This window comes from Carassius carassius, chromosome 22 (assembly GCF_963082965.1).
Source record: "Carassius carassius chromosome 22, fCarCar2.1, whole genome shotgun sequence".
Taxonomy (NCBI): domain Eukaryota; kingdom Metazoa; phylum Chordata; class Actinopteri; order Cypriniformes; family Cyprinidae; genus Carassius; species Carassius carassius.
Window position 1 is genome coordinate 29,963,516 of NC_081776.1, and position 15,013 is coordinate 29,978,528.

The 15,013-nt window shown below is 36.9% G+C and overlaps 1 pseudogene; it reads left to right on the forward strand.

Annotated features, from left to right (window-relative positions):
• Positions 1 to 9,461, forward strand: LOC132099278 (uncharacterized; annotated as a pseudogene).
• The last annotated feature ends 5,552 nt before the right edge of the window (positions 9,462 to 15,013 follow it).

Sequence of the window (15,013 nt, forward strand, 5' to 3'; positions counted from 1 at the left end):
ATGTCGGCTATACTTGCAAGTGCTGCTCCTCTGAACAGAACAGATGCAGAGAGAGGCTCGCGCTGGGAAAAAGAGACCTCACGATCGTGCGGCAGCACTCAGAGACTAAAAAATGTTTGCCCAAAAAGTCACTTTTTTGGAAAAGTCACTAAATCTAGCGACAAAGTCGCCAAGTTAGCAACTCCACTGCCCAGCGGACCGGCTTCAACCGTCTCGCAAGTTTTGATAGGCTATTACTCGCGAGGTGTATCCAATCAGACGGGACATTGAGCAAGTCTGCAGAGTGGTGAATACATAGAGGCTGAGTGGCAGCTTTATCAGAGCCAGACAAAGTAGAGCATTTTAAAATAAAATTGACTTTAATCAAACCTCGGATCCGTGATAAGTTTTGTGATCCATCTCACCACTAGTGTAGTAGCACTGATAACTTTGAGGGGGGGGGGGGGGGGGTAAATTTATCCCCACCAGGGATAGAAAATAATTAAGCAGAGCCAGGGATACACTGACCAGAAAGGGGGAAATCCCATGCACCGGCACTTGGCAAATGTCATGAATTTAACTTTCACTTTACTTAAGACCAATTCATGTCACATGTTTTGAAATGTGACTGCAGTGTACATTTATGTCAATCTAGATCAACATTCTCATAATTCCGTGCTGACAGGAGACACTTCAAAGATTTAACATAACCAAAGTTATCAAGACAGTTGCGAAAGGTAGTCAGTGGAATCATAGTGATGTGTCAGAACTCATAAGAACTACAGTGACAACTCTATATACAAACAAAACATGGGGACTCATATCATAAAAGCTTCAAAACTCTGCTTTTTTTTGTCACATCCTTGTCTTTATTTTCAAATTGCCTGTGCATAATTTCCCTGGCTTCTGTGGAAGATCACACTATAAATAAACGCATAATTGCTTACTTTATGTCCTCCATGTTTTCTTCTGTATGACAGGGCGATGCACAAGTGTTATCAAATCCACAGTTTCTCTGCGGAATTAGCCTGCTTTTCCAGTTTTGCCGTGGCTTGTTTTTCAACTCTATGAGTTGACACGACCTCACTAACATGATGTTTACTTCCCTGAACATGTTTGGGCTAGTTTTGGACAAATTTTGAGAAGCAATTGGGCAGATTTCGTTGTGAAAGCCTGGAAACCCTGTTAATACTGTTCTTTTGTGTATGTGGGTCAGTTCAGAACCATGATCTGTTCATGCTGGAAATCGGATATTGGCAGAGGTGTAAAAAGTACTCAAATATTTAACTCAAGTGAAAGTACAGATACAGAAAATTTTTACTCATTTAAAAGTACATTCATCTGGCCAAAAACATTATAAAAGATACTTATAAACATTATAAAAAAACTTTAATTATTTTAAATATTTAAATAATATTATACAGACTATTAAATTAAACAGAGACCTGGATCAAACCAGAGGACTCTGCTACACCTGCAGCACTCTCCAATAATTTCTCATTTTCCCACTCCCCCCGTTTGACTGGAAGAGGTGGAGGTACTGGTCTGCTCATCTCTAATGATTGGAAATTTAATCTTTACTATCTTTGAGTATCAACAGCTCCTTTGAATACCATTCAGTTAATGTTACCTACCTCTTAAAATACATTTTGTATTTGTCTATCGACCCCCAGGACCACTGGGTAACTTTTTGGATGAATTAGATGTGTTGCTCTCAACCTTTTCTGAGGATGGTACTCCCCTAGTTATGCTTGGAGATTTCAACATCCACTTAGATAAACCACTGTCTGCTGATTTCCACACCCTGTTTGCCTCTTTTGATCTCAATCGAGTGTCAACTACTGCTACTCACAAATCAGGCAACCAACTGCACCTTATTTATACACGACACTGCTCTACTGATCATGTTCTGGTTACTCCATTGCACACGTCGGATCACTTCCTCTTCACTCTTAACCTCAACATGATCCCTGACACATCACTTACCCCTGCACATGTCATCTTTCAACGTAACCTACGCTCACTTTCACCCTCCCAGCTATCTGCAATGTTTTCATCTCCGCTTCCTTCCCCTAAACTGTTTGCATCTTTGGATGCTAACAGTGCTACTGATACTTTCTGCTCCACTCTTACATCTTGTTAGACACTGTTTGCCCCTTATCTTCCAGGCCAGCCCGTAACACCCCTTCTGCCCCTTGGTTATCTGATGTTCTATGCGAACACCGTCCTAAGCTTAGAGCTTCTGAAAGGGTGTGGCGCAAGTCCAAAAATACTACTGACCTTATTGTGTATCAGTCACTCCTATCTTCATTCTCTGCTAATGTCTCCTCTGCTAAAATGACGTACTACCATAACAAAATTAACAATTTGTCTAACTCTCGCATGCTTTTTAAATCATTTTCCTCACTTCTTTGTCCCCCTCATCCCCCTCCTGCTTCATCTCTAATAGCTGACGACTTTGCCACATTTTTCATTAATAAAATTAAAAACATCAGTGCACAATTTTCCACACCACAATCCGTCAAGCTCATGTCTTCAAACATACACTTATTTACATACTTCTCTTCATTCTGAGGCAGATGTCTCCAAACTCATCCTTTCTAATCATCTCCTTCAAGCCATTTCTCCGGTAGTTGTACCTGCACTCACTCACATCATTAACACATCCCTCCACACTGGTGTTTTTCCATCATCATTTAGACAGTCTCGTATAACATCTCTTTTAGAGAACTACAGACCAGTTTTCCTTCTTCCTTTCATTGCAAAAACACTTGACCGAGCTGTGTTCAACCAAGTCTCTACATTTCTCACACACAACAACCTCCTTGACAGCAACCAATCTGGCTTCAGAAGTGGACATTCAACTGAGACTGCCTTGCTCTCAGTTGTTGAAGCTCTAAGACTGGCAAAAGCAGAATCCAAATCTTTAGTACTTATCCTGCTCGATCTGTCACCTGATTTTGACACGGTTAACCACCAGATCCTCCTATCAACCCTACTGGCAAAGGGCATCTCAGGAACCGCACTTCAGTGGTTAGAGTCTTACCTATCAGATAGGTCCTTCAAAGTATCTTGGAGAGGTGAGGTTTCCAAGTCGCAACATCTATCTACTGGGGTGCCTCAGGGCTCAGTTCTTGGACCACTTCTCTTCTCTGTCTACATGGCATCATTAGGTTCTGTCATTCAGAAACATGGCTTTTCATACCACTGCTATGCTGATGACACTCAACTCTACCTCTCATTCCATCCTGATGATCCGACGGTAGCTATTCGCATTTCAGCTTGTCTAACAAACATTTCTTGCTGGATGATGGACCATCACCTTCAACTCAACCTTGCCAAGACAGAACTGCTTGTGATTCCAGCAAACCCATCGCTTCATCACAATTTCACCATCAAGTTAGGCACATCAACCATAACTCCTTCAAAAACAGCCAGAAGCCTTGGTGTTAAGATTGATGATCAGCTGACTTTCTCTGACCACATTGCTAAAACTGTCTGATCCTGCAGATTTGCTTTATTCAAGATCAGGCCCTTTCTTTGGGATCATGCTGCACAACTCCTTTTTCAAGCTCTTGTTCTGTCCAGGCTGGACTATTGCAATGCGCTCTTGGCAGGTCTTCCAGCCAGTTCTATCAAACCTTTACAATTAATCCAGCACGCGGCAGCAAGATTAATTTTGAATGAGCCAAAAAGAATACATGTTACACTTCTGTTTATCAATTTGAACTGGCTTCCAATAGCTGCTTGCATAAGATTCAAGGCATTGATGTTTGCCTACAAAACCACCATTTACCTAAATGTATTACTTCAGATTGATGTGCCCTCTAGAAGCTTGCGTTCTGCAAGTGAACATCACTTAATTGTGCCATCCCAAAGAAGCATAAAGTCAGTTTTACGGACTTTTAACTTAAATGTTCTCCTGGTGGAATGACCTCCCCAACTCAGTCCGAGAGCCTGAGTCCTTAGCCATCTTTTTTTTTGTGATTAACAGTTTTATTGATTTTCAGAATACCACATAATGCATCTGTACAAAATCAACATTTTCACCCCAATATCAACACCCACCCCCCGACCCACACAAGGAACCCCCACTCAGTGTTGGGGAGTAACTAGTTACATGTAACGGCGTTACGTAATTTAATTACAAAATTATTGTAACTGTAATTAGTTACAGTTACTACGAAAAAATTAGTAATTAAATTACAGTTACTTATGAAATTTTTAACGATTACAAAGGGGATTACATTTGAATATTTACACACATTCACATACAGATTTAACTGATTTCTTTCCCAAATTGCACTGACTATTCTGAGACATACCGCCCTAATAATTTCCGGGATGCGGAAATACAGTCTGGTTCGTAGAATAAAAACGGAATGCCTAACGCGGACGGAATATGCCACATTTTGGATGACTAAATCAAAAGTAGGTCAGTACACTTGAATCAAAACATGACATCGACTAGTGTCTGTGAATATTAAGCCCCAAAAATGCAATATATGACTTGCACATTCTGCCTGTCTGTGGAAATCAGGCGCGGACTGGACACCGGGAGAACCGGGACAATTCCCGGTGGCCTGGCAGCCGATTTTGCCCCACTATTTAATATCATTATTGTATAATTGCCTGCCGAATGTACTAAAGCCATCATTTGCGAATCCGCCATTTGATAATTAAATCTTTAATAAGTCATGAAGTGTTAGTCATGACTCGCGCGCTCTCCGCGCCTCCGCCAAACGGTGTGGATCAGAGAGAGAGAGAGAGAGAGAGTGGACTGTGGAAGCGCACAGCTGGAGCAGAGAAGCAGAACTACTGTTCAGGGTTTTAGGTCAGTTTCATCTTTAAAGATGCTTGTTTCTCTTTGTTTTTTTTTATTTATTTAATCAAGCAGCAGCACGTTGCTCACCAGTCATCACTCAAAATATTATATAAAGGACATCATTATTATCAGTTGTAATGTTACAGTAGGAATTTATCTGAAAAAATCTGATTTTTTTATAGGTTTAGGGGGAGCTACGACAGACAACAACACAACCCTTACGAAAATTTACATTTTAATATTTAACTATAAATCCAGAGAAAATGGTTACTATTGTTTAAATGTGGTAACCAAAAATGTAAAATTATTTTACAAATATATTTATTTAAAAATAAATACAAATCCATTTGCAAAAAAAACAAAAACAAAACAAGGTTATTTTACTTTTATATAGGCTAATAAAAGCAAGGTTAATTTTTGTAAGGGAAAAACATGATTCGTGTACAGTATTAGGATTTTTCTATAAAGATATTGTAGTATTGTAGAGTATTGTATTGTAAAGTATAGTTTTGTTCAATCTTGAGTATTACGAGAGAGATGGATAACAGGGCAAAATAAAGAGACTGAAGAGAAAAAAGGAAGTGAAGGTGCAGTTCAGGAGAGAACTTTTAATTATTTTGCATGTCCCCAAATTAAAGATTTAAACCTTTTTTTATGTCAGGTCCATACAAAAAAATAGTTTTGTCCATGAATTTGTTTGTATGAGTTTGAATTTTCCAGTCTGAATTTTTTTCCCAGTCCGCCCCTCCTGTAAATTAATGGCAAAGACATGGTTTTATTTACCACACATAGGCCTACTGAAGCTCGCAGTGTTTTCAACCTCTGCAATCTCAATATAGGAGTACACGAGCACATAAACATAATTTCTAGAACTGTTCTGTGTCACTTCATGTGCATTTTACTTATTTTGAGAAAACTATCATCATGTACAAAGAGACAGCAGTTTAAAAAAAACACCAATGTTTCAGGAGTTTATTACACAGAATACGTCACATGCTTATTAGATAACTGTATTTAAGTTGATGTATATGCTTTTATTTATTATTCTTTAATTTTCACAAATTTAGAAAAGTAATCAAAAAGTACTCAAAAGTAATTAGTTACATTACTTTAATAAAGTAATTGAAAAAGTTACACTACTATTACATTTTAAGCAGGGTAACTTGTAATCTGTAACCTATTACATTTCCAAAGTAACCTTCCCAACACTGCCCCCACTACAGCTTGAGGTCACAACTTGGCTATGCAATTCTATACAATAAGTATAACTTCCAACATATAATGGTGAGAATGATAGATAATATAAAACCCAACACCATGTGAACATGTCTCTCTCACAAAATGATTACTGCCCCTTTTCCAGATAAGATATATATATAGACCATTTCTTTGAAAATGAATTGAATTTATCCATCTGTCTATAAGACATATTTTCAATTGCAGCCACCTAGTTCTGCTACCCGTTCCTGAAAGGAAGGGGCCTCCCTCTGACTTCCAGCTACTAAGAATAATTGGTCTGCCAATCATTAATCTGGTTTGTACCCAGTGTCTTATGTGTTTGTCTCTTATGTCACTGTCTGTCCACCCCCCTAATGTGAACAACTGAGGACATAATGAAACCTGAGTATCTAAAATGGTGCAAATGTGTTCATGAACCCTTTTCCAGAAACCCTGAATTTTTGTACAGGACCAGAGGGTATGAGTTAAGTCTCCATCCTCGGTCTTACATCTTTTAACCCAAGCCTGAACAGTCCGGAAGGGGTCCAGTAAAAATGGTGCACTATCTTAAACTGTATAAGGCGTATTTTTGCATCCCTAGATGCCATTTTGACATTTAAAAATAAAAAAAAACTCTATACCACTCCTCATCATCAAATATTAAATTCAAGTCTCTTTCCCATATTCTCTTAAGAGCTAATAACGCTCCATCACCATGATTTTGAATCAGCCAGGAGTAGTATGTTGATGCTTCATGACCCTTCCCATATGCTGACATTATCATACAATGAATGACTGCTGACTTAGAAAGCTGTGTAATAGTAGTACAAAGTAGAGAAAAACAGATTTAAATATACCATACTGCTGATGTAAATATTCAAATGACTTCAGACTATCATTTTCATAAAGGTCACTTAATATAATGACACCTTTCTTAATCCACTCCCTCCATAGAAAGGGGACTTTATTAATACACAGTTGAGGATTCAACCATATACTTGACAAGCCTTCAGGTAAGGGTCAGAGCTACACAGATGGGAAATCTTTACCCAAACTGTATGCAAATGTGAAATAATAGGATGTTTTTTCACCTCGCTATCCAGTTTGATGGACAGACTCTGCAATAATGAGATTGAGGGAAGACAGATTATTCAATTGTATACCATGGGGGAGCTCGCTCAGGCGGCAGTGACCAATGAGCCAGGTGTCTGAGACTGAAAGCATAATAAAAAAAAACATTAGGCAGGCCTAAACCACCTTTCTCAACAGGTCTCTTCAACTTATTAGCATGCATCCGAGGACGCTTACCATTCCAAATAAAAATCTTACATATTCTGTCAATGTTTAAAGTAGTAAAGCGGTACTTGTAATTGGAGAGACTGTAATAAATAATTCAATCTTGGCATACAACTCATTTTAATTACATTGACTTTTCCAGCCATTGACATATGGAGTGGAGCCCATCTATCCATATCACAGGAAATCTTATTCATTAAGGGATTAAAATTAACTCTTACTAAGCCATTTAAATTTGGGGGAAATAGAATTCCTAAATATCTAATACCTGACTTAGTCCATAGGAAAAGGGTGAAAAGCTGAGGGAGGGCAAAATGCAGTGAGTGCAAGAGCTTTCGATTTAGACCAATTCACCCTATAACCTGAAAATTTAGAAAAAATGTCAATTATTCAAAGGAGACCAGGTATAGAACTACCAGGATCAGAGACAAATAGTAAAATGTCCAAAAGGTTCCAAAGCAAGATAAAGCAGCAATTCAATTCAATTCAAGTTTATTTGTATAGCGCTTTTTACAATACAAATCGTTACAAAGCAACTTTACAGAAAATTACGTTTCTACAATATTTAGTAGTAGCTTATAAGTGGTGACTGTCAAGAGATACATTATTCAAATGCTTGGGGAAAGAGATGCGATTTTAATCTAGATTTAAACAGAGAGAGTGTGAGTGTGCTTGGCAATGTTTCTAAGATGGAAGAATGCAGTTTTTGTAACATAGGAAATATGATTTTCAAAAGACAAGTTGCTGTCTAATGTAACACCCAGATTTTTGACTGTAGAGGAAGTAAAAGTACATTCGTCTAGTTGCTAATTGTAATCTACAAGATTCTGTGTACTGTTTTTTTGGTCCAATAATTAATATCTCTGTCTTATCCGAATTTAATAAGATAAAATTATTGGTCATCCAATCTTTTACATTTTTAACACACTCTGTTAGCTTAGATAATTTAGAAGTTTCATCTGGTCTCGTTGAGATATATAGCTGAGTATCATCAATGGGGAGATCCTTGCCGTGTTCCTCTACCTAGTAAAAATTACTATGAAATCAATCCATTGGTTAGTACCGCTGCTACTGGTTTTTGTACAATTTGTAATTTAATCCATTTTATAAAGGTGTTTCCAAACCCATAGACTTCCAGAATTTTAAAAAGGTACCTCCACTCCATCATGTTAAAAGCCTTTTTAGCATTTAATGAGATGGCTGCAATTGGGGTCTGTTCCTCCCTTAAGGACCACATAATGTCAATAAACCGACGAATATTATCAAAAGAACTATGGCCGCTAATGAACCCAACTTGAGCCACATGTATAAGTGATGATATAAATTTAATAAACAATTAGTCAGGATTTTTTACAAGATTTTCATATCAAGTTGATCAGTGATATTGGGCAGTCATTTTTACAATCACTTGAATCCTTATCCTTTTTTAGTATAAGATTTATAATAGCTTGTGACATTGTTGGTGGTACAGTAGGTGGCCATCCAGAATGTAGTTTCTACCGCCCTCGCCTCGGCCGTGGCGTCTGCAAAGTCCATTTGCAGCTTTTGACCGCTAAGTGGCGCTTTAACCACAAGTTATCAAACAAGCGCATCACAGACCACATTGCTACAACTACCCGGTCCTGCAGATTTGCCTTATACAACATTAGGAAGATTAGACCCTTCCTGTCAGAGTAAGCAACCCAACTTCTTGTCCAAGCTCTTGTTCTCTCCAGACTGGACTATTGTAATGCTCTCCTGCTGGGGCTTCCTGCATGTACCTATCAAGCCTCTGCAACTGTTTCAGAATGCAGCAGCGAGGGTTGTCTTCAATGAGCCGAAAAAAGCTCACGTTACTCCTCTCCTTATCAAGTTACACTGGCTACCAGTAGCCGATCGCATCAAATTCAAGGTACTGATGCTTGCCTACAAGACGACCACTGGCACGGCACCAACTTACCTAAACTCACTAGTTAAATCTTATGTGCCCTCCAGAAGTTTGCGCTCTGCAAGTGATCGACGCCTTGTGGTACCATCCCAAAGAAGTTCAAAATCACTCTCATGGACCTTTTCCTGGACTGTGCCCAGCTGGTGGAATGACCTCCCAATCTCAATTCGTACAGCTGAATCTTTACTCATTTTCAAGAAACATCTAAAGACTCATCTTTTTCGACAGCATCAACTAATACTAGCACTTTTCCTTCTTTTCTTGTCTTTCATTTAAAAAAAATAAAAAATAAAATCTGGCTATGCGTTCTGCCATCTATATTATTTTTTCCTCTCCATATAAGGTTTCAAATCTAAGGATACCCAAGCATGGTCCGAAATTAAGATATTTCCAATTTTGCAAGCGATGAGAGAAGGGGTAAGTGATTTTGATAAAATAAAAAAATCAATTCTAGAGAAAATTTTATGGCCATTCGAAAAAAGGTGTAATCCCTTCCAAGTGGATTCAGGAGTCTCCAAATATCTGAGGCCGAGAGACTGACACATCCTAAGTAATGACAACTTCGCTGTAGGTGTGTTAATCACTTTTGGTCTGTTATGGTCTAAGAGGGGATCCATTAACAAATTAAAATCTCCACCCAACACAATCTCATAATACCCAGCAGCTCGCAACTTTGCTTCTAGGTCTATAAAAGTTTTTGGTCATCAATGTTAGGCGCATAGATATTGGCCAATAATAAATTCTGCCCTTGTATTTCAGCCCAAACCATAATAACTCTTCCAGACTTATCTTTCATTTGTTTAACATATCTAAACTGTAACTCCTCTACTATTATTTGACCCTTCATTGCAAAACATATAACCGCCAAAAGCACTGCCAAATTTTTCAGCTTCCTGCAAAGGAAGATGTGTCTCTTGGAGAAATACTATATCTAGTTTGTTAAGCTTGAGAGAAGCCACCACCTCAAATAATCCACAGAAAAACAAAAGCATATTGTGCTTCAACATGAACATCGCGCATCAACGTTTTAACAAAAGTCCATCACACAAAAGTCCACTGATCCATGACTCGTTCAAGAGAAGTTCCATGACACTTCGCTACTCAAAAAGAAAATCAAAGCCGATGAATTTGAAAAGAAAAAGCACCTCAATTTTTAAGTGTAACCAGTAACCAATAACCAAAGAGGTATTCTTAACCTGCATATATTGTATATACATAGTTACAAAGGAAGAAAAGTGCATTACATGTTTTAAATGAAGGCCATTGCCGTTCGTGGGCAAGAAAAAGTATTGCGGCCATCCTTAATTTCGATTCGTAGTTTTGCAGGATAAAGTAGTGCGAAGCTCCCCTTCTTCAGGTGAAGCAATTTCTTGCATTCCTTGAATCTGTATTCAGAGTTTTATATTTCCATAATTCTGTTTTGAAGTAAAACAGTTTTATTGAACTAGAAATGCTGCTCGTTGTATTAAATGAGTATGTTATAGAGCTCATCGTATAGACGCATGAAGATGTTGAGTGATAGTTTCTGTCTCAGAGTAAAGAGAAATACTGAAATCACAGACTCACTAACAAACAGTAAAATGAGAGAAACAGTGATTTCACACGGTGTGACGACAATATCAGAATGAGCAGCTCTCCATGATTCACTGACAGACACACTTGATCACGACATGAAGAACTTTAAATAAAATAATCAAAACGACTTCAGCACAGCATTAAAGACTCAAAGTGACCAATAACACATCACAAGACGACACTCAAACATGAAAATAACTAAAGAAAGATCAAACACTCACCTCATTTCAAACATTTCTAGACATTTTCATTTCCTCTGAATTGTAACCTGCTTCCTGTTTTCTTTCAGGAAGAGACATGAATCAACACACACACACACACACACAGATCTGGTTCCTTATTTAGAAAGATTGTCATTCTCAGGGAACTGTACTGCTGTAGTTGCACAGATTCTTCACACACACACACACACACACACACACACACACACACACACACACACACACACACACACACACACACACACACACTGCATTTTAAGGTTAGTTTCTTCAAACCAGAAAAAAAAAGTCGTTTATAGGGACTATGCTTTCCATTTATAGAATAGTATAGCTTTCAAATAAAAGTGTAAATGCTTAAAAAATATCAGGGCATGAAAACACTAAATGTATATTTTTTTTTATTTATCATTTATAAAACAAGATTTGCTGATTTACAAGGACATATGTCCTGGAAGACAGAAACCTGAATTATGAGGACAGAGCGGTTTGCGAGGACAGTGTGATGTCACGATGACATCACCGCTCATTAGAATATGACCAGTACACACAAACATGACAACAGCCTGCACTACAAAGACAGCAGGGTTTACTAGGACTGTAATAAACATAATAAACTAAGTTTAATAATACATTATAGAAGCAAAATAACATTGTTTCATATAATAAAACTATTTTAAATTTATATCTGCAATACAAATTGTATATTTATATGCCATTTAATGCCATAGCAAAGACTTTTATTTTACAGTTTAGACTGTAGATATATGTTTGATATTGTCAAAAAACGTTTTGCTTTATCATTCTGGGAATAATCACTCACTGGTGAATAGCTGCATAGAAACATGCTCTTTTAATTCAAGTGCTTGATCAGACTGAATGCCTTTAGAAACACAACCTTTAGTTAAGACTCGATGAGTGCAGAATAAAACACATTCACAATGAATCCTGCTGAAGACAGATTTTAATGAAACAGACACACTCAAACACTGATTACAGGGAAGAAACACTTCCTCGTCTGAGTGATGGCAACATCCATTCTGGATTTACTACAACAGCTTCAAAACAGTCAGTGTGTACATAGGCGTAAATCGCAGGGGGGTCGGGAGAGTTGTCTGAGAGTTGTACCCCCCCTAAAATATAATTAAAATGTGTGTATTGTAAATAATATAATGATATATAGTTAAACTAATCATGTAAGTAGTAAAACAATACAAATGTACGATGGCGTTTTAGTGCCACTTAAAAAAAAAAAAACATCTAAGATTACGGGATCAAAGTAACAATATTACGACAATAAAGTCGAAATATTACAAGAATAAAGTCGAAATATTATGAGAATAAAGTCGAATTTGCAGGCCAACAGATTGATTTGAATAAGGTTGTGTCCGAGCGGCCACATCATCTTACTGGAAGAGTCAGTTTTAAAGACTCACTGAAACAGCTTAATATCAAGAATATTATATTTATTAACAGACCGAACAGGAACAACTTTTCTTTTTCTTTTTTCTTTTTGATAGACCTACTTTTAATGTCTCAGCTTTCAAAATCATCAGTTTTATAGTGAAACACAAATGATGTGTCTTACAATAATGTGTTTTACAAGGTCATTAATAATCAGATCGCTGTATTTATGTGAAACAATTCATTAAATTAAACTTTTCTTTGTGAAAATTCTAATTTGGCTATGTGAAAAAGTATTTTTGTAATATTTCAACTTTATTCTCTTAATATTCTTGTAGTAGGCCTATTACGACTTTATTCTCGAAACATTTTGACTTTATTCTTGTAATATTACGAGATTAAAATTGAAATATTAAGACTTTAATAACGTAATCTTAGAATAGTTTACAAAAAATGTTTTGCCTCCCAGTGCCTGCTCCCCTTTTACCTCACCAACACACATTGTGAGAAAACAATGTGTTTCAGTTAGGGTAGTTGTGGAACTCCAGTAAGTCAAAGCTATTTTAAATCACATTAAACATCTGATGAAGTGATTATTATCTCTTTAATATAGATGATGCTGAGTCATTAATTAATCGTTTCCAAAATAATATGATTATGTACCAATGTACATTTGACACCGATGTAGTCTCCTATGTTAGCGATTATAATGTTTACCCTTGCTTTATACAGTTTACACACACCCATAGTGTAGGCTACACATATACAAGTCTTGTAAATTAGAGAAGACTATAGTGCGGGTGCGCATTTAGATTTTCATTCTTTCACTGTGATTTAGTCAGTTTATATCATTTAATATAGTTCATCTAATATGACAATCATACGAAGAGTGCAGTTGTTCTCCAGATATTAAAAAAATTATGGTTTTGAAGAATGTTTTGGTAAATTTAGTCAGCTTTTTCACTGAAAAAGAAAGAAACTTTGAGAAGAAGGTTAATGGAATGGCCTCCATGCACTAAGGCTTTCCTCTTTGTACACATATCATTAAGTACAATTTTGCCTATATTAATGGTGTCCCCTTTAAAACTTGCTCTTGAGAGAAATGTTATGTTTATTGACCCCCCTCCCCCCCACCACACATTTAGATGAAATTTTTGACTCCTTAGTGTGAATGATACACTTTGGTTGTCTTGCAAACAGTGCAGACACTTTATAGCAGATTTAATATATATATATATATATTTTTTTTTTTATTTTTTTTAATTTTTTTTAATTTCATGACTTTTGAGTGAGTGTCTGTGGGGCTAGTTTAGTGTGTTTGGTGTGTTCCTCACGTCAGCGCGAGTGAGATCTCAGTTTAGTGAACAAGTCAGTGCTCAAGAATTAACCCTTATGCGTTGTTGGTGACGTTTTCATCCACTAGGGGGTAAAGTTGAGTCTTATTTTGGCCACAACTTTCTGTGTTTGAGCTAATGGAATGATTTTTGGTGACAATTCTTATTTTGAACTATATTTAGAAATTTTTTAAAAACTCAACGGTACACTGTGGGCAAATTCACTACCCTTTCGGTATGTTCGTGGATGAAAACATCCACTAAATTAAACTGCTGTAAAAATGTATCAGATAAATATTTTTTTTAAATTTTTTTGCAGAAATCTATTAATCAACCTCAGTCCAGATCAAAACTACCAAATGTTTAAAAAAATTCCAAGATTTTAACTCTTTAATTACAAAGTTCATAAATGATGTCACTGATTTGGGAAAAAAAACACACAAAGTTACATATTTTCAATATAAAAAGTGATTGTGGACTGGATTTTTTTTACCTTTTATCACAGTCTTGGGCATGTCAAAATTTAGTAACAAGATTGGCTTTAATGCATTGTTAGTGTTTGTGCAGCATTAGATTTACATTTTTTCTCCCTCATTTGTTGTTCGTGGCTGTTTTTGCCCCATTGATTTCAATTATAACGACATTTTTTGATTGCAAAGCCATGACACCATATAATCATGCATTTTTGATTGTTTGTGGTTTCCCCTTGTGGGAAGAGGTAAACATTTTTATTTTTACAGTTGATCACTAGGTGGGACCATTAACCCTTTAGATAGGCCTGTGCAAAAAAAGGCTTAGTTTCTGGCTTGTATATGGAGTTACATGGAGTATAACAGCAAATTATAGTGTTTGTGTGTGTGAGAGATTCTTGATTGTTGGTGGTTTTCCCTGTTGGCAAGAGGTAACATTTGTTATTTTTTACAGTTGATCACTAGGAGGGACCATTAACCTTTAGATAGGCCTGTGCAAAAAAAGGCTTAGTTTCTGGCTTGTATATGGAGTTATATGTAGTATAATAGCAAATTATAGTGTATGTGTGTGTGTGTGTGTGTGTGTGTGAGTGAGTGAGTGAGTGAGAGAGAGAGAGAGAGAGAGAGAGAGAGAGAGAGAAAGAGAGGGTGTGAGAGAGACCTTTGTGCCTTGATGTACAGTATCTGAAAAAATCCAAATATGCACCTCATGCTCTCAGAACTACATGGAGTAAACAATAAAAAAAGAAGTGTGTTTATGCACCTGC